The following is a 21,685-nucleotide window of genomic DNA, read 5'->3' on the forward strand; positions in this document are numbered from 1 at the left end:
TATTTTGTAACTACCAATTTGTACTTCTTAATTCCTTCACTTTTTTCACACAGTCCCCCAAGCAGCTATTTGTTCTCTGTATCTATGAATCTGTTTCTGTTTTGTCTGTTCATTTATTTTCTTCTTTAGAGTCCACATGAGTGAAATTATATAGTATTTGTCTTTCTCTGTCTGACTTATTTCACTTAGCATAATACCCTCTAGGTCCATCCATGTTGTTGCAAATGGTAACATTTCATTCTTCTTTATGGCTGAGTGATATTCCATTGTATATATAAACCACATCTTCTTTATTCAGTTGTCTATTGATGGGCACTTATTTTGGCTATAGTAAATAATGCTGCAATGAATATAGGGATGCATATATCTTTCTGAATTAGTGTTTTAGATCTCTTCAGATAATTATCCAAAAGTGTAATTGCTGGGACATAAAGTAGTTCTAGTTTAAATTTTTTGAGGAATTTTCATACTGTTTTCATAGTAGCTGCACCAATTTGCATTCTAACTAACAGTGCAAGAGGGTTCCTTTATTTTCACATCCTCACCAATACTGTTGTTTGTTGACTTATTGATGATAGTCATTCTGATATGTGAAGTGATATCTCATTGTGGTATTAATTTGCATTTCTCTGATGATTAGTGACATTGAGCATCTTTTCCTATGTCTGTTGGCCATCCGTATGCCCTCTTTGGAAAATGCCTATTCAGGTCCTCTGCTCATTTTTTAATTGGATTGTTTGGGATTTCATGGTGTTAAATTGTATGAGTTCTGTATAAAGTTTGGATGTTAACCCCTTATCGGATGTTTCATTGGTGAATATCTCCTCTCATTCTGTAGATTTTTTCATTTTGTTAATGGTTCCCTTTGCTGTGCAGGTTTCCTTTTTAGTTTGATGTAGTCCCATTTGTTTATTTTTTTTTCTTTTGTTTTCCTTGCTCGAGAAATTATATCAGAGAAAATATTACTCAGAGCAACATCAAAGGGTTTACTGCCTATGTTTTCTTCTAGGAGTTTCATGGTTTCGGATCTTACATTTAAGTCTTTAATCCATTTTGAGTTTATATATGAGATGTAAGAAAGTAGTCTAGTTGTTTTTTTTTTTTTTTTGTATCCGTCCAGTTTTCCCAACACCATATACTGTATATTCTTGTCTCCTTTGACATAGACTATTAGAACTGATAAATGAATTTAGTAAAGTAGCAGGATACAAAATTAATATTCAGAAATTAGTTACATTTTTATACACAAGTAACAAACTTACCAGAAAGAGATTAAAAAAACAATCCTACTTACAACTGCATAAAAAAATACCTAGGAATAAATTTAACCAAAAAAATACCTAGGAATAAATTTAACCAAGGAAGAAAAAGATCTGTACTTGGGAAAGTATAACACACTGAAAAAAGAAATTGAAGATACAAATAAATGGAAGCATATACTGTGTTCACGATAGGAAGAATTAACATTGTTAAAATGACCATACTACCCAAAGCAATCTCTAGATTTAATGCAATCTCTGTCAAATTACCAATGGTATTTTTCACTGAACTAGAAGAAATAATTCTAAAATTATATGGAAGTGCTAAAGATCCTGAATAGCCACAGCAATCTGGAGAAAAAAGAACAAACTTGGAGTTATCACACTACCAGATATCAAACAATACTACAAGGCTATAGTAATCAAAACAACGTGGTACTGGCATAAAAACAGACACATAGATCAATGAAACAGAATAGAGAGCCCAGAAATACACACTTCATTTTTTTTAAAGGCCAGACCATGGTAGCTTTCAAGCACATTTCTGTAGAAGTCAGTGAACTGAGGCCCACAGACCAGAGCCCAATTGCTGCCATTTTGATAACGCCCACAAGCTAAAGAGGGTTTTTACCAATGAACATTTGCAACTATTTTGATGCCAGGAAATACTAACTTTGAACACTTATTAAGTGAAACTTTATTACAAAAGTAAAAAAAAAAAAAGGACATTCTTCTTATTAGTAGACATCTATTTTCTTAAATGTTCCCGATTATTATATTTTGAATTTTAATAAAGCAATTTGTTTTCCATTTTGTTAGATATGTTATAATTTGTTATGTTTTATAAATATCCTCAATTTTGCCTCTTGGCCTGCAAAGCCTAAAATATTTACTAATTGGTTCTTTACAGAATAAGTTTGCCAACCTCAACATTATTCCATTACCAAATGCTACAATCACACTAATTCATTATCAAGAATATAAACAACATAACTGGAATACATTTTTGTATAATCTACTCAAGATATCATTAATAATTTTCTTAGCAGAATTATAATTTTCCTCAATTTAAGAATATTTATTTTCTTCTGCATCTACTATTAAATATAAGAGATTAGAATTGAAAGATATTATTTTGGTCCATCTCTATCTGAAAAACATGAAAGATTTCTCAGCTATTACTTAACTCAACATATATGACCATGTTCAAGCTCTGCCTGCAGGTATGTTATTACTGTCACGTGAAGGGGAAATTGCCAGAATGTCTGCTATCAGGCACTTTTCTAGTTATCTTCTGTAATCCTCACTCAGAGTTCATGCTCGATGTCTCTGGCTCTGAAACCCACTCTTATCATGCTCTGCCCTACTGGTGTAGTGCTCACATTGTTTTTCCAGTTTATGAGGTTTGCAGCTTCCCTAACATGTATTATTATCACAGATTTCTTTTACTTTCCGTGCTTATTCACCTATTCTTACTATTTCTTAACCACAAGTGTCAGTAATCCACAAATGGAGATACACATTCATGGTGAGGCTTGAGAAGTAGAAAGATTCTGGCATATAAAAAGAAGGACATTAACATTGGAGAGTGACGCTGGCAGTGAGGTGAAGAACAAATTTCACTGAGCTGGAACACCCTTCCTCTTACTCCTTCAAGTCACTTCTATACCTCCAGGCTAGGTTCATTTTCAAGTGGTGTAATTTGGCCTTGCTTTCCTTATATTTAAAATAAATGGTTTGCCACATGATCTTAAATAACTGAACACGAGATGTTTTGTTGTTTCGTTTACACAAGACAGACCAAGAAAACTTACTTATATATTTAATTATATTTTCTAATTATTTTGAAATAACCTTCAAATTAGAAAGTGAAAGAAGAAAAGAAAAATGATTTTGTTTGCTTAAAGAACATTTTAGTATTTGGACAGAAATGTCAATTTTTGCAGAAAGTTTTATAGAAATAGATATTCATATAATTTTTATGTGGTACACTATATAAGAGGGAAATATAGCTTTAAAAAAAATAAAGCAAAAGTCTTTTTTCTTGACAAGCTTAGAGATAAAAAATAATGCTTCTATAGAACAACCCCAGGCCCATCACAAGTAAATAGCAGAAAATAAGAGAATCCTTTGAGATAATGAGATAGGCGTAAGAGAATGGAATGGTCAGTCAGAGTACTGTAGCATTAACAAAGGAAAATGGTACTTTCTCCAGGATCTCTGCCTTGCCATAGGCCCATTCCAGATGGCCACATGAAGAGCATCCAACTGTAGTCTACACCATCTGCCCCAGAACCAGTGGAGAACAGTGACTCAGGATATGAGAAGCTCTTTTCCCATTAGGCAGATGAAATCAGAAATGCTCATCTTATCTGGTGCTTTACACCTCAGGGCTCAAGCATCTGACATCTGCCAGCCATCCCGCTCTGTAGGCAACACTAAGATTACAACATCCCACGAAGACCTGAAACCCAGTGTTATTCCTGCTTTGCTCCCCTACTGACTGGTTTTCATTTCATATTACTTCCAGCCTGTTTTCTCAGGCTCTGTCCTGTTTTCCATCTTTCCTTCCAAGTTCTAACTCTACTATATACAGGATAAAGCCACGCATTCAGAAATCCAAATATGATGTGGGAGAGTCCCAAAAATGATTTTGATGAGATGAGTTCTCCCCGATTAATAAGCATCAAAAGGCAAGGAAGCGTGCCCACCCAAAAGACTGCTATGTACACAAGCCAGCCTGACATTGTGGCCAGCACCATGTAATTATTTTCGCTCCCAGAGACAAGTGAACATTGTCACTGGAAATACACTCCAGGTAACAATACTCGGTAATCAAGATCCTTGCTTATAAATATAAATAAATAACCAAGAACCAAACATTCAAGAATACCCAACACAAGCCCAAAGAAGCATCAAACTCCACAAATAAAACAATGTAACCTTTATGGAAACAAAGTTATTTTGGGAAATTTATTTAATATCTTTAGTGACATTTGAGCAGCTAATAGCTTATTTTTTTAAAAGTTGCTGTGAAAATTAAATGATTAGTGATTTTTAAAAAATCATTCAGGCTGAATTATACAAAGAACAAGCCAAAGATAAGTTTAGTGGTTTAGAAGGTCGAGTGGACTGATTTTCACATAACCCCATGTAAAATGGCAAAGAGGTGAAAAGTATAAAAATTCGTTGCACGTAATGTCCTTTCTTTTCCTTCTTGGGTTTTCCAATCTCAACTTTGTTGCAGTTCTTTCTCAGTTTTTCTTTCCCAATTTTGCTTTATACCTTTCAGAAATTCTTTCTCATTCTTGGATGCTGGTAGCACCCCTCTAACTTTGCTGCATGACTACAGATGTATTTTTAGAGTTTTATTTCTATTGTCACTCCAGTAGAATTTGGCAAGAGACAAGAAATCAGGGTTTAGGTTCTATCAGCTACCTCTAACCATAACAATGAAAGCAGATCCTTTTCATATCGATTACCTTGGTTTTTGGTTTGGGTTTTTGATTTTACCTTGTTTCTTTAAATTTGGCTTATTTTTCACAGTAGATGTAGAAACTAAGTTACGAGAAAAAGTACTTTTCTCAGATAGATTGCCTTGTCCACCAGAGAAGCATGAAGATTAGTGATGGTCTCTCTCATTCCAAGGAGACCCTGCGTGTTCAAAATATTTCCCATTGGGCACCTGCTAGCACTGGACTGTATAGTCAGACATGCTCAAGGTGTTCTTAGTTTTGTGGCAATCGACTAAATATGTTAAATAAGTTGACGAGTTGGCTCTTTTTTAATAAAAAACTTTTCAATTCAACTATAATCTTTATTATATTAGTAATCCTAGGTATGTATAGTCTCTAAAATGAGGAACTTGATTCATAGGCAAAAACATTTAAGAAAGGCAATTTTACATATTTTTCATGTGTAAAAAGTTAATCAAAACATGTACTATGCAGATTTTTTGGTGATTACTAAAAATAAATATACATTTATTTTATAGTATAGTTTTAAACATTTAAAAATGATTTCTGGATCAGTTTCTGCAGTGGAACACTTCTGGTGGTTCGCATTTGTTGTAGTCTTAGTGTAGGGTACAGAGCAACAATACAGTGGTCAAAGAATGTACTCTAGGTTACTTTAGTTTCTTGCAATTTGTTGAGACTCGTTTTATGGCCCAGTACATGATTAGTTTTGTCAGTGATGTATGTTGCCCTTGTAAATAATGAACATTCTATCATTGTTGAGTGCAATGTTACATATATATACCAATTAAGGAAGTTTTATTAAAATTATTCTTTAGATCTTCTGTATCTTTGCTGATTTTTTTCTTTCCTTTCTTTACCAGTAACTGAGAGAGGTCATTGCATGAATTTGTCCTCTTAAGTTTTTTCAAATTTGAAGGTGTGTGAAAACAAAGTTAGAATTGTTGTATCTTTCTGATGAATTTTCTTTTATAATCATCCACTTTAAAAAGCAGAATAACTGCATCAGCTTTTTTGTTAGTGTTTCCATGGTGTATATTTTTTCATCCTTTTACTTCTAACCTTTTCTCTCCTTATATTTAAAAAATATAGGTATCATCTATTTTTTTTAATCCAGTTTGAAAATATTTGCCTTTTAATTGGAACAATAACTTTTAATGTAATTATTCATGTATTTATGATTATACATATCGATTTTCTGCTTTTCTCATGTTTCATGTTCCTTCTTTTCCTCTTTTACATTGTTTAAGGTTAATCATACTTCTTTCATTAATCTACATTCCCCATTATTGGTTTGTTAGTACATTCTTTTACTATGTGTTAGTACCTGTTCTAAAGAATACACTGTAGAGCCTGGACTTACTACAACCTAATATGATTCCATATGTTTAAAATTTCTTGGACAATGCTAGGACCTTAGAATATTTTAAGTTCTATATCACTACTCTTTGTTATTGTTATCATTTTAGTTCTACATATGTTTTATTCCCCTAGAAGATATTATAATTGCTGTTACATCATAATTATATAGTTATTGTACAGTTGATATTTATTTATATTTACCCACATTTTTACTCTTCATGTTGAGTTTCTGTTTCCATTGAGAATCATTTTCATTTTGCCAGCAGAACTCACTTTCGTATTTATTTGGGGGAGGATATACAGGCAACAATTTCACTTGCTTTTTGTTTGGCTGCCAACGTCTTTATTTCACCTTCACTTTTGGAGGGTATTTTTGATGAATATAAAATCCTAGAGTGACAGTTTTCTTTCAGCAGCTTGAAAATGTCAATCCGTTATCTGTCTTTCATTATTTTCATTGAGAAGTCAGGTATCGTTTTTATTTCTGGACCTGCGAGGCTAAGGTATATTTTTTCCCTTTGGCTATTTTCAAGAGTTTTTTTTTTTTTCTTTGTCTTTAGTTTTCAGCTGTTTTACTATGATGTGACTTGGTGTGATATTCTTTGCCTTGATGTCTTTTACTTTGGAAATTCTTTGCCTTTATTTTTGCAATTTTTTTTGTCCTATTTTTTTTCTCTTCTCTACCTTCTGGGCCACTAATTAGGTATATTTTTTATCAGTCTTATGTTATAGCTACAAACTTTTTGGTATCATTCATTTTATTGATCAAATTTCAACTCAAATACTTTCTGGAATTTCTTCCAGATCATTTATCTTCTCTTCAGCTTCCAATATTCTATTTAACCTATTTTTAATATCAGTTATTAAATTTTTTTAGTCTTGGAATTTCTATTTGATTCTTGTTTTTATATAAATTCTAGTTCTCTGGAATCTGTAAATTCTTTTTTTTTTTTTAACACCTACAGCACCTGGTGTTCTAGGTGGTCTCCCATCCAAGTACTAACCAGGCCCGACCCTGCTTAGCTTCCAAGATCAGATGAGATCAGGCACGTTCAGGGTGGCATGGCCATAGACTCTGTAAAATCTGTATGTTATTTATTTTTGAGCCTATTAATTAGAGCTCTTTTTATCCAACCTGATAATTCCAATAAATGGGTCATCTACTGATATGGTTTTGTTTTTTGTCCTGTTTTTTGTCATGTCTGGTTTTTATTATTATTATTATTATTAATGCCAACTATTATGTTTACTAAACTACAGATGTTACTTTTTCTATGGATCTTGTTGGCCAATAGAGTGTTGGATGATTACCTTATTCTAATTCTGGGACTCACTTGCAGATTTAGTAATGCTCAATCTACCTTCTATTTGTCTCTGCTTTTCTAGTATGTGGACTTCTGGGTTCCTAATTGAGATCCTGGGGCACTTAATCATGATCTCTCTAATTTTTATCTCCATAAGAATGTGAGACCAATGAAAACTTCGCTCAGTCCTTCATTAGCTTTCTGCCTACCTTCTTATCTTCCTGTTTTGTATAATTCAGTAATTCAGTAAATGATTTCTTATTCTTTTAGAAATGCACGCCGTATTGTTTGTACTAAATTTTATAAAATAATTACATACATCATAAAGCATATACTTTTAGAGTGTTGTAACTTTTCTTATCTCAGCATTAAACAAACAACTTCTTCATATTATAGTCTGCTTTCCCTGGAACCCAAGTAAGGTTAGTTTGTTGTTTTGTTTTGTTTTGCTTTGCTTTGTTTTTCTTCTTTTTCATTTTCTTAACCAGGCCTCGGAGTTTGTATCATTAAAGCAGTTATTCATGTTTGGAATAGTCATAAGATTATAAAATTTAGCGTTGGAAGGAACCTAAGACATCATCTTCTGTTGGCTAACCTCCCACACAGTGCAGAAATGTTTCCTGCAGCATCCTTGGCATATGCTCATCCGGTCTCAATTTGGATATCTTTAGCAAAGGAGCTCATCATTTCCTGAAACAATCCATTCTGTTGGACAACTCTATTTTAAAAATCCTTATGTTGAGCTAAAATATGCCTCTTTGTAACTTATACTCATTTACTCATTGTTTCAAGTTTTCCTTCTGGAATAAGTCAAAACAAGAGAACATTTCAGATAACTGTACTTAAAGCAGATCTAAATGCCATTTCTATCTTTTTAATTTTAACTTTTTTTCTTTTTTTTGCTTTCTTGTCCTAAACCATTGAACACAAAGTGCTAAACCTAGATAATAATCATAAGGAAGGCCATCTATTTGGTAATGATTAAAAGACTATATTTACATTATATAAATCCCTCTGACATTTTGAAGACAAAAAAAAATTTTTGTAGTTATCTTGAATTATATGTTTGTATGGAAAAAAGAGTAAGAAGACTGCTCTCTATTTTAAAAAATGACACTACACAACCACTTGCAGGAATGGGAAAAAAAAGAAAAACCTCTAAGGGGGCAAGTTTCACGTAACTAGTTTTTATTAGGAGTAATACTAGATGATCATCATACTAAAGCACATCCTATTCATTCTATTCTAATTTAAGCATTGCCACAGTCAGACTACCTGTGCTAGCTATAGGATATGTTAGGGAAAATACTTTTTCACTTTAGTATCAAATACTCTTTTCTTAATGACTTTACGTCATCATGTCCTTTGCTCTATTTTTTTAATCTACATATGATTTTCTTTCCTGAGTATATGTCCCCAAAAGGTAGCTGCCAAATCATGATTTTTGACCCATCGATTAGATATTTCTGATTCTACTTACTAGAATGAAATAAATCTCACATGAGCCAGCAGTTCGGCTCACATACCAAACACCAGTTTATAAGACTTGCCAGAAGGCTGACTGCAATCAAACTTCAGTTTTGAGAGTTAATAGTTTCCTCACGCTCCTCCCTCTGTCAAGTATATTTAGCTGAGCTTGTGCATATGACTTCAGTTCATAAAAAGTTTACAAGTGCAGCTGGAATGCTTAGCATTTGATTGTTACATAAATAAGTATTTGAGAACATATGTAAACTTGACAGTGTTAGTACCAGATGTTCCAGTAACACAATAATGTACTTTGAATGTCCATTCTCACTTTCGGCTTGTTTATTTTGGCAGTATCTTTTTATCTGCTAAGTTTCAGATAAACACATATTAACTCTACCCACAGTGTTAATCCTCTTATTGTTACATTCAAGTTACATTTATTACATTTAGTGTATAGAAATATGAATAACATAGACATTAATACATAAAGTCATTTTTTACACATCTCCATAAACTACAAATATTTCAACTCCTAAAAGTTTATTGTCTATACAGAATGAAGAAACCTCTGGACCTGTATATGCACTCTCATCTCTATAGGAATTGCCTTTCCCATTATGCATTAACTAAGTATTTTTTTCTCTCTGACCACCAGCCACTTAAGAGATTTATGTCTACTGCACAAATACCTCTGCCTGCATTAGGTCTTCCCCAGCCCCTTACCATAGCTGACTGTTTCCTGATATGGTAGAAACCATATGGTTTTATTTTACAGTTATTTCAAACTTAACAGAAAAATTGCAAGGATAAGAATAGTACATAGAACACTGATATATTTTTTATCCAGATTCACCTGTTATTAACATTTTGCCCCATTTACTTTATCAGATGAGTGTGCTCACTTGCTCTCTCTTTCCCTCTCTCTTTGCATATATGTGAGTGTGTGTGTGTGTGTATATAACATATATGTATTATATATATATTTATGTATGTGTATATACATGTACACACTTTTTTTTTTTAGAGTGAGTTGCATGGCCCTTTACTCTTATCTACTTCAGTGTGTATTTTTTCTAAGAATAAGAACATCATCTTACATACAAGTAAATGTTTAAGTTGATATGTTTTTCTAATCTTCCTTTTATGCTCCAGTTTTATTATTTGACTCAGTAATATCCTTGATAGGCTATCCAGGTCTTACTTTTGGAGTCCCATTGGACACGTTGGATATGTTCCCTGCAGGGGATTGTATTGAGGTAATTATAGGGTTCTGGGAACCATAGTGGCCCACCAATTTACTAAAGGAAGTAATGAAGAAAAGTCCAAATATGGTCAAGAATGAAAGCAAAAAGTTAAAGCCAGAAACTCAGTTCTAAGCCTCATAATGAGAGGTCATATAAGGCTTTAAAAGGGCAATCAATCACGAGATTGGCTGGGAAACATGGTACAATGTATGTTAAGGCAAGAGGTTTAGAATTAATGCCCTGAGGTTGATGGAGGTCTGTCTTCATGTGAAAACATCTCTATAGCAAGGAACAAGCTTGACAGCCTAAAAGAGCCAGACTCTGCCTTGCTTGGGCTGTGACTGATAGAAAACTATGACCCAGTTAGGGGCATGGTTTCTGTGAGATGAGAGTTCCCATCAGTGATCCTCTGGAGCAGAACCTGAAACGGCCTTCAGAGATAAGGGAGTCCAGGAGTTCCTATATTAGTTGCCTCTGATGAAGACCAAAGGGGTAAAGAAGAGTAAGCGTAGTAAGGAGTAGCAGGAAAAAAGGTGTAAAAGATAAGTGGGTAAATGATGTCTGATTTTTAGTGGACCTAAGCATGCTTCAACTTTGCAGAATAGATACATGGCACAATTCTGGAGAAAAGAGTCAACTTAGTTTACTGCTTGAATCTTTTCCCTTAGTAGGAAACGTGTTTTATTTATATGTAATATTGTAAAAAATTATTTTAGAAATATACTGTGTTATAAACTTCAAGCAAGCCTTCAAAGATACAGAAAAACAAGAAAAATGTGCATGAAGCTAAGTAAGAGGAATCAAATTAGCATTCTTATAGAATGAGCTATAGATTTACTGGAGACTTACTAAAGGGAAAAATACCAGAGCACTAGACTAGCACATCAATCATTGGAAATTGTCTGACAGTCTTGAAGAGGATATCCTGGCTGCAGAAAGCACATAGCTGTCTTAAGGCTAGGGGCCCTAGTCAGAACATAGTAAGAACAAAAGATGAGCAGTTTTGAGAGGAACCAGCTGGCTTAAGGTGATCCAAAGTGCACAGATGTTAAAGGCTTACTGTTCCAACAATACAATTACCTAACACAAGAATAACAGAATAACCGTTAAAAAAAATTACAAAGCTTGATTTACCGTGTTGACCCTTGAGGTCTGACTATATATGTGCTTCTTTTCCATCATGCTAATTTTCTATTTCTATTTTAAAGTTATTTTGTATCTTCTGATTGATGGCTCTAAGAAAGAATTTTTTTATAAAAATTGAAAAATTAAATGTAATTGATCTTTCTTAGAAATAACTATAGAATTCTGTTGATGTGAGATCTTCAGTAGGTTTTTAGAAATGGTTTAAGCACAAAAACCAAGAATCTATCATTTCCTCTGTGTTTGCATTAAAACTGTATTAAAACTGTGTTTGCATTAAAACTGTGTTTGCATCCTCAAACTGTAATACCGGTGGTTTTGTGGCTAGTAGAGAAAAGGTAGATTTTAAGTTAATTATGAACCTTCCGATGTCGTAACTGAATGTAAAAAAGGAGTAATCTAAAACTTAAAACCTAAGTGGGGTGTGTGTAAGGAATGTTACTGATAATTATCTGGAGGCATTACATACCCAAGAAAAGAATCACTGTGTACCCTTTAAAGATATTTAAAATAAAGCACCTACTATACATAGTAAAATCAACAGCATAATACCTGCCTCAGCTATACCCAAATTTATCTGTTCAACAAGTATTTTTAAGTACTTAATAAAAAACTTTATGCATATCTCTGCAGCGTTACTGAGTACATAGGTTGGCCATGTGAAAATTCCTTTCTATATGCACCATGCATACAAGATTTCCCTGTTTGTTCTTATATGAAGATGTGAAAACAATATTAAAAGTGCTCCTCTGTGACTAGCTGTCCCTATTTTCAATTCCAGGATTTAGTAACTGTATAAATGAGCAGAATTTCACATTTGATTAACCAACTCCGTACGTACATTTTTCATTTGTTATTTGTATTCAGAGAATGTGAGTATCTAATTTAGTGGCAGGTTGCTTCCTTTTTTAAAAAACCATCAAAATTACTTCATGGAGATGAGCCTTGAAGAATAGCTTAAACATGCTTTTTTTTCTTTCTTCTCAGATTGATGTCACTTTAAAAATAAAATATAAAAATAGGCACTCTTATTGGAACTTTAGAAGTAACACTGAGTGTAAACAGGCTTAGAATATACTTAACTGTAGTAACCCTTCCTGACACACATAGAGATAAATTGATAACTGGATTTGGCATTTCAAATATTTTTTACCCAAGGCATGGGCTTTAAGGTGTTTTCTTGGTATTAGAGAGTTTAGAGATGAAAAAGGTGCCATTTATTATTTTCTCTTTCTGTCAGCCTAGGACTTCTCTTTGCAATCATGTTTATAATACCGAGACTTTCTGTTCTTACATGTTTTACCTGTTGAAGAATGTTCCATCAGAGGATCTGCTAAAATCTTAAATTGTGTGTACCCAAGATTTTGACTGAATAATAGTCCGATAAAATCAGGTAAGGTAATTTATTGGAAGAGGACCTTGGACTTGGAATCAAAAGTAATCAATTCTAGTCAGGAACCTACAGCATAATTTGTGTATAATCTTGAGCAAATCATTTAGTATCTTTCTATTCTGTTTCCTTACATGAAATGTGAGAGATTTGGGCTAGCCTGGAAAATTCCTCCAATGCAAAATACATCCCATCAGTTAGGCATCAAATAAATAAGTCATTTAATTATGTTAACCACATCAACCCATCGGTTCTTCCAAAACATTCAAACTATAATATAACTGAGAACAATCTAAAAACATTTTTATATTTTGAGAATGTCTATATCTACTTTCTTAATATTGATATTAATTTGCCATGTAATGGCAATTTAAAAGATCTTTCTCTCAAATATGTAGTAGTCTACCGTTTTGCTGCAGTATTATCTTCCAGAGTATAACCACAGCTTACCTATTGCCAGGGCCATAGACTATAAATGGGGGAAAGTTACCTTTCATAGTCTTGCTACTTCATGGGATCCAAGGAAGAAAAAGCCTACTTTCTCATGGGACTCCTTTTTAAAGAAGACAATTATTTTATCCCTCCAAAAAAAGCAGAATATCCAAATGAAACATAAGAACTCATTAAACCCTTTTTTATTTAACTATGAGCTCATTGATTTGAATAATTTTCTCTTCACTAAAGCTGATAGAATATTTTACTATATCAACAGGTTATTTCTGATTGAAAAGTCATAACCTCACAATATACTTATAATGAAAAAAACATAAGATTTCAAGTCAGGTGACCTAGCTTCAAGAATCTGTTCTATCGCCTATTATATAGATATGATTATGGTAATTCTTTAACATCCCTGAAGTTCGGTTTCCTTATTTTTACAAGATGGTAGCAGAAATACTCATCTTTGAAGCTGTTATTTGGATAAAATGAAATACTGAATGCAAAAATATTTTTCAATATTTTATATTTAATAAATCTTATTTTTCCATTTGACTACATACCAATAGCATCATACATTTAGAGAAAGTCTTATTAAACTCAAATATTAAAGATGAGAAGTAGGAAGGGGATTGAAACCAGCATTTCTTGAGCACCCTGCCACAACATCAGAAAAAGCCAAACAATAGCTTATTTTCTAACTCCTACATAACGTACTTTTAACTCCTATGAGAGAGGGCCTCCCCATGTTATCACCACCATAAGAGAAGGGAGCTCTATCTCACTGGGTCTTGTAAATTGTGGAACAAAGAAGAATTGCTCGAATGTGGAGAAACTCTAGGTTTTGCTCCACCACCTCATTCCTGTACCATTTTTCCAAATTTTATTTTCTTAATATATAAACCATTTGTAAGTAGCTCACAAGTCTGGTGGATGCGACTCCATACCAAGCTGTGAACTGACTTGCATATCAGAAGACTGCTATTCAGGTTTGAATCCAGGTAGATTTTTAGCTGAAATGCCATGAAAGAAAGAAAATGAAAAAAGAAAAACCTTCTTTATTAGGAATATGAGATAATTACTTTTCAAAATCATTGCAGCCCCAATCCAAGAACGGACCACAAGGTTTAATTGTGGGTATGCTATTTACAGATTAATTAGGACATTTAACTTCATTTTTTAGACCACAGAATTAATCCCATAAAAATTAGTGATCTCGAAGGAGTCAGTTGTCAACTCTGACAGGATCTCTTTGCCATAATCTATTAAAATGCTGCTTTTATCTTGTCTTGCCTGTGTCATATTTTATGGATTTTTTCATAAACACTGCCTATACTTCATAAATGTCTCAATTTTCTAGTCTATTAACATTACTTCAAAAGCAATTGATAAAAGAGTAGGGCATGCATGAAATAATACACCAATAATGTGAAGTGCTGGAGGCAAGAACAGTGGGTAGGATCTGCACAGCTTGTGAGCTGAAACAATGAAAAGATGTTTTATCTACTACAATAAAGAAACAAATGATCATTTCTGATAGTAGAAAAAAGATTACAAGTAATTGGGCAGATGAAAAATGGGTTACACAGAAAATACGGCGTATTTTTAAAATGAAACTGAAATGAGAAAATAAACATCCCCAGGTATATATTTACATTATTGGGAACTATTTCCCTTTGGTTACTAAAAATTTGCTATACAGCTTGATTTAACTCAGACATGATAGTCTTATTCTATATGCAAACAATATTTCATATATATATGTATATATATATATATACACACTTAACAAACCTCTTAATATATGTATTTTTTGTATTAACTACAATAGATGTTGGAATTTATTATTTTAATCTTTATAATTTTATTATTTTGGTTTTTGAAATGAGTTTAATTTTTATTTTAATGCATAGATGATATTAGTCCGTAGCATTCTTTTTATATTTTCAAAGCACTGATACATAACCTAGGTTGATATAGTGAAATGAGAATCATCCTCTGGATTTTAACACAAATTTTATTCACAGATATGTAAAATAACTGACTTTTAAAACTTAGTTATTATGTATTTAAGTCAACCAAGTGAAAAACAAAGAAGAAAGAAAACATTAAGTAAATGCAGAATTTTTACTTTTCGTTTTATTTTATTTGTCACTTGATTTAGCTAAAGTAAACCAGGTACTGTTCTGTACTTTCATTCTTAAGATACCATGCTTTATAAAATGAGAGACCATAGGTCCCTAAATGCCTAGACAGTTCCAGTGTTTACCTATAATTATCAATAATTTTTTTCACTCTCAAAAATGTATTAGCTTCTATGACAAAGTATATGGTCATCTATTAAACTATGTAGTCGAATGAATATTGGAAGGGAGGTTTTAGTAATACATTTAATTTTAAATTTCTTTAAACCTATGTGGTACTATCTGAAAGAATGTGTGATTTCATTTTAAATTCAGAAAAATCCTTAGTTCTTGATTTATACTTTTTTTTTAAACTTGGAAACAAGACCATTTTGTTTTGCTCAGGTCAAGAATTAATCTTGAATAACTCCATTGTGATCATTCAATTCTAACACTTGGAAGGTGGATGATTTTTCTCATACTCTGATGGATGGTGAAAGAATAGGCTGTTGAAGTATAACTAGTAGTACCCTATGAAACAGGTAATGTCACTGAATCATGTACAGGACCCAGCATAATGATATACGTGCGCGTGACAGGGGACCATGATCAAGGAGATTCTTTAGTCCTCTAAAGTTGCAAAGAATATTTGAGAACCCTGGTCCTCAGTACTAATTTAAGGAAACAATCACCAGAATTATATCGAGACTTGAGTAATATCTAGACTTACATGTGGGGTAAAAGACAATAAGCAACTGTTTATTAACCTGACCCAAATTCTACCCATCTCACAAACTCATTTCTCCTTCAATCTTCCCCATCACAGGAAACATAAATATTCACCCAGTTGCTCAACTTCTAAACCTAGGGATTTGCCATGTTACTTCTTTCATCCACTATATGCATCAACGAATTCTGCCACTTCTCCTCCTTCAACCCAATTACAAACTGCCTGCTATTTTCATCCCCACCCTTATAATCCTAGTCCAAGCACCCTTCCTTCTTCTCTACAGTTTTACAATAGCCATGTATCTAATCTCCCTGCTTCTCTTGCCTCTTCCCCAACAATTCATTCTCTACATAGTACTCAAAGTAACCTTTCAAAAATATAAACCTGCAAAAATAGACAAGGAAGACTTCATCAAACTGAAAAGCTACAGCAGCTTTTGTTGGCAAGAATGTGGAAAAATTGGAAGCCTTGTACACTTAGTGGAAATCAAAATGGTACAGCCACTGTTGAAAACAATATGGAGGTTCCTGAAAAAGTTAAAAATAGAACCACCATATGATCTAGCAATCCCACTTCTGGGTATTTATCCAAAAGAATGGAAATCGGGATCTTGAAGAGAATACTCCCACTATTTACAATAGTCAAGATGTGGAATCAACCTAAATGTCCATCAACAGGTGAATAGATAATGAAAATGTGATATATACATATGATGGAATATTATTCAACCTTAAAAAGGAAGGGAATCCTGAAATATGCAACAACATGGATGAACCTTAAGGACGTTCTACTAAGTGAAATAAATCACTCACAGAAGGACAAATATCGCATGATTCCACTTATATGAGATATGTAAAATAATCAAACTCATGAAGCAGAGAGTAGAACGTTGGTTGCCAGGGCCGAGGAAAGAGAGAAATAATGTTGCTATTCAACAGATACGCAGTTTTAGTTATGCAAAAGGAATAAATTTGAGAGCTCTACTATACAACATTATGCCTATAGATAACAGTACTGAATTGTACACTTAAAAATATGTTAAAAGGTTAGATCTCATGTTAAGTGGTCCTACTACAACACAATATAAATAGTTTAAAAAAAAAAAAGAATTTAAATCCAAACAATGATTTCGTAGTTTACATTAAATTTAGGATAAAATCTAAGCTCTTCATTGCAGCCTATGAGCACTACTTGACAGAACCTCTGTCTCCCCCATCGCCTACCACTCGCTCCCTTTCTACCTTCTCCAACCGTATTATTTTTATTTATGGTCATTCGGAATGCCAGGCTCATTCTCCCTTGATGTTGCCTCTGCGTGTTTGTCTCCTCTTCATCATCAGATTATCTTTTATGAGGCCTTCCTGAATAACCTCTTGTCATTTAATTCACTCCTCACTCCAGCTCCTGGATTATCCCTCTAATTCTAAACCAGTGACGATGACTCGTAGCTAGCTTTGTCAGTAACCTTGGTAAATATTATCACAGTAGCTAGCATTTACTGAGCACTTACTGTGACTATTCTTAGAGTTTTACATAAATTCTACGTCTCACAACAACCCTGTGAGATAGATGCTATTATTATTTTCTCTTCATTGATGATAAAAACCAAAGCACAGAAAGGGTAAATAATATAGTAAGAAGTGGCAGAACCAAAATTTGAACCTAGATTTTCTGGCTCTTTACCACTGCTCTGTTTTCTGTGTAGTAGCAGGAACCATGCCATGTAGTCAGGAGAGTCCTTTGGGGATTTGAAGGCCAACATGGGTACAGATAAGATAAAACCAGGTAAACACTTGAGGACAAAGACTAGAAATAGCATAAGGGAATCACCACTATTTAGTATGGACAGAACAAAAGCAGGGACTGGCACCAGCCAGGCACAAAGGTGAGTCAGCTGTTGAGACATCAAGTACAGGTAGGAGGATGAAAGCAGAAACAAGCATACAGGCTGCTGGGCATACTGAGCTCTCATTTGTTAGTGTCCCATCATCTCACTGGCCCTTTCTTCTCTGTCTCCTTTGCAGACTTATCCTCTTTGCCTTCTGTGAATTTAGTTCTAGGCCCTCTTTTCATGCTGTACTTCCTTCCTAGGTAATCTTATCCGTACATATGACCTCAGTCGCCAGCTGGGTATACACAAATGACTCACAAATTTATATCTTCAGTCTAGATCATTCCTCAGAGCACCTGACTTTTATATCTAGTTGCCATTTTGTCATCTCGTCATAAATGTGTCAAGAGAAATCACACTTAGCATGCCCAAATCACATTTCATGATTTGTCCCTTAAACCTTGGCCTCTTCCAATATCAGTAAGTCAGTGACATAAACACGAAAATTCGGTGACATCAAATCTCTCTTTCCCTTGCCCTCATTTTTCATATCCAAGTGTGATAAGACATCAAGTGATATTTCTAAATATCTCTGGAATCCATTCACTTCTCACCATTTCTGTCCTCATACTATGAGCTCCCATTATCACTCACCCATACTGTTCTAGCAGCTTCCTCACTGATCTTGGTATCAATGCTGGCTCTCCAGCCAGAGTGATATTTTCTTTAAAATGCATATTCGATCATATTGATTCCTTTTATTCCTTCTTCATCACTACTCTTTCCACCCGACCATACTTTCAGCTTCTATTCATTCATTCATCTACATTCTAGAAGCTGAACACATAGCCCTGGCCTTATAGAATTTATATTTTAGTGGAAAGTAGACACTAAATAAACAAACAAAAAAATAGGATAATTTAAGGTTCTGCTAAGTACTATGAGGAAAATAAATTAGGACATAGAAATAGAAAATAATTAGAAGAGTTATCAACTTCCGAATTAGAGAGTCAGACAAATCTTTCCCCCAAGGATTAACTTGTGAAGATCGGGGGAAAGAAGCAGGAAGGAGTTGGGGTGGGAAGAGCGTAGTAAGAAAGAAAATAGTCAGAGATAAAGTTGGAGAGGTAGGAGAGGGTGATAGGAGATAAAGATAACAGAATTTGCTAATGATGAGTAAAAGTAGAAATTAAATATGATGCTTAGATATTTGGCTCAACCATCAAATGAATGGTAGTTCCATAAGTTGAAATGGGGAAGAGAAGAGAAGGAGCAGGTTTGGTGGGGTTGGGTTGGGGGAAATTCAAGTTTTTATTTTGTCTGGAATAGGTTGCATTTACAGTGTGTGGTAGGCATCCAGTGACTGTTTAGCAGGTAGATGATTATGTGAAACCGAAATTCAAGGGAGAGGCCAGTACTGCAGATATAAAATTGAAAGTCACAGCACATGGACAGGAATTAAAGTCTAAGAACTGAATAAAGTAACTGATAGAGAAGAGAAGGATCAAGTCCTATAGGATCAAGTTTTGGTTTTGTGAAACTCTATCTGTTAGAGATAAAAAGAAAACCAAGAAAAAGTGTGGTATCTCAGAAGTGGAGAAAGTACTGAAAGAATGAGCAGGTGGGAAAAATATAAAAAGAGAAAAAAACAGAAGAATTAAGTAGCGGGCCAAACTCTGCTCTGAATAGAATAGGATAAGGACAGAGAACTGACCTCTCAATTTGGCAAATGGATGTTGAGAACTTGAGACAAGACTGAATTCAACAGACAAGTGAAGATAAAAACCTGATAGATATTGATTAAAGTGTACATGAGAGAAGAGACAGTGGGTACAGATTACACTTTCAAGGAGTTTTGCTATATAGGGGGACAGAGATAGGGCAGCTGCACATTGGGATCAAGAGATTATTGTCTTTAAGATGGAAGTTGCTACAGCATAGTTTTACGTTAATGGATATAATCCAAATGAGAGGATAAAACTGAACACATAGGACACATAGGACAACGAAATAGAATACAAGTCTTTGTGTTGGCAAGAAGGATGGGAAGTTTTCATGGAGTGGTTAAACAAATAGGAGCAGGGATGTTCTATTGTGATCTAAAGGAAGGTACAGTATATGGGCTTATCTGTTTGGTACTGGGAAAATGAAATAAGAAGCCAAGTCTTCAGCTTAGAGAAGATGAGATATAAAATGGCTGTTAGGAGAATGAGAAAATTAAAATACTAAGGTAATGTAGTAGGTTTGGGAAGCATTAATGACCTGCTTAAAATCTGTGATCATAAATTTAACATATCTGTCTGCACGATTATGTGTTTTTCTCCAGAGACTCTCAGCAGCTTGGACGGTGGCACAAAGTGGTTGGAGTGTTGGGAGTGGCTTTGGGGATTTTGACAAGAAAATAAAATAGTAACAAGGGGCAAAGAAGTTAAAGGTATGATTAAAGTCATAGAGCCTGGAACCTGAGCCAGGTCAGGAAGGATGTGAGCATATAGAGGCTCCAGGATATCAAGCAGGGGACAGGGGAGGTGGGAGGAGAGTAAAGAGTGGTGAAGTCGATGAATTGAAGTCTAAATGTGGTTTGAAAATTTTAAAGGAAAAAGATTAGAACTAGGCTCTAAAATTAGAAGGTGGTAGTTAGCAAATGGGATGGTGAAAATCCAGATTTTGGAAGTAATGTGGTTATTGGTGATTACAAGGTTAGTCAGTATTTCTCACACTTTTTAGACTGGACACAATTTAGTATGCCCATCTGATATGTAACCAAAAGAATTTTTCATAAAACCATGTTTTCCTTACTTAATGTAATAAAAAATGATATTTTAAAATCTACTAAAAAGAAAAAACCTGATTATATCTCATTAAATCAAATCCAAACTCATTGATTTTTTAGGATTCCTAAAGGACCAAAACTTGCATTTTGAAAATACATCTTAAATGACTATGAGAATAGGTAACTGAGGTGGGATAAGGGGAAAGGTTGTTGGAAATATAGAATTCAGACACCTGAGAGTCCACAGGGTCAGGTGGTTTATCTATCTAGATGTGGAGGCCACCAAGGATGACAGGAGTGATAGCATAGTGGAAGACAGTGAAATAGATGCTAACTCGGTCCATGAGTAAGTGCAGTGCCGAGGTGTTAGGTGCTCGACGATATCAAATAGGAGAAGTGTTGGTACATTCTGGTAGGGGTGTTGTGCTTCTAAGAGGCCATAGGTTTTAAGGAACTAGAGAGGACACACCAGCTCCAGGTCCTAGAAAGAAAAAAAAAGAGCCTCCATTTTGAAGGTTTCTTGGGAAGATGTGGCCTTAGAATGTAGCCTGGTTTCACTGTGAGCAAAAAGGTAAAGAGAAAGTTGAGCGAAGGGATTGTGGATGTGGAGAATTTTGTGGCTGTGGGATTGTTTTAAGTTTGGGCCTTCTGTAGGCCCAGTGAAAGACTTTGGAAGGTCGCAGATCAGTGGGAGATGGGGTCAAATGTAAATGGCTTGGGAGGCTTGGACTAAGATTAACATGCATCTGATTGATCTTTTTGGTAACACAGGGAAAAGATGGGTGGTTAGTCTACAGGAACTTTCTTCACAGGGTTGGTTTCTTAGCTACTTTGTAAAGGTGAGATGGTAGTGTTTCAGTTGAGGAAGAGTGACTTCACTGGGAACGTGAGAATTCAAGGGACTTGCCTTCAATCCTGAGGTAGCTGATGTAGCAATAGGAGGGGGGTTGGGACTGTGAGAAGAGGGAGTTTCACTGAACTCACCATGCTCCTTCCTGCAACAGGACCTTGGCACATACCTCATTCTATGCCTGGAAACCAGCTAACTGTTCTCTCAAATCTCTGCACAAGCCTCACATTCTCAGGAAAACCTAACCAGGCTCTTACAGCACCTTGTGCTTCACCTTTAAATCTATTTATCT

The 21,685-nt window shown here is 34.4% G+C and overlaps 1 long non-coding RNA gene and 1 pseudogene across 1 annotated transcript in view; one reads left to right on the forward strand and one right to left on the reverse strand.

Moving 5' to 3' along the window:
- Window positions 1-21,685, forward strand: part of LOC120587216 (uncharacterized) — a 122,593-nt gene that overhangs the window by 13,972 nt on the left and 86,936 nt on the right. The window lies entirely within an intron of this gene.
- LOC120587266 (uncharacterized) lies at window positions 7,054-7,171 on the reverse strand (annotated as a pseudogene).

This window comes from Pteropus medius, unplaced genomic scaffold (assembly GCF_902729225.1).
Source record: "Pteropus medius unplaced genomic scaffold, Ma_sr-lr_union100, whole genome shotgun sequence".
NCBI lineage: Eukaryota > Metazoa > Chordata > Mammalia > Chiroptera > Pteropodidae > Pteropus > Pteropus medius.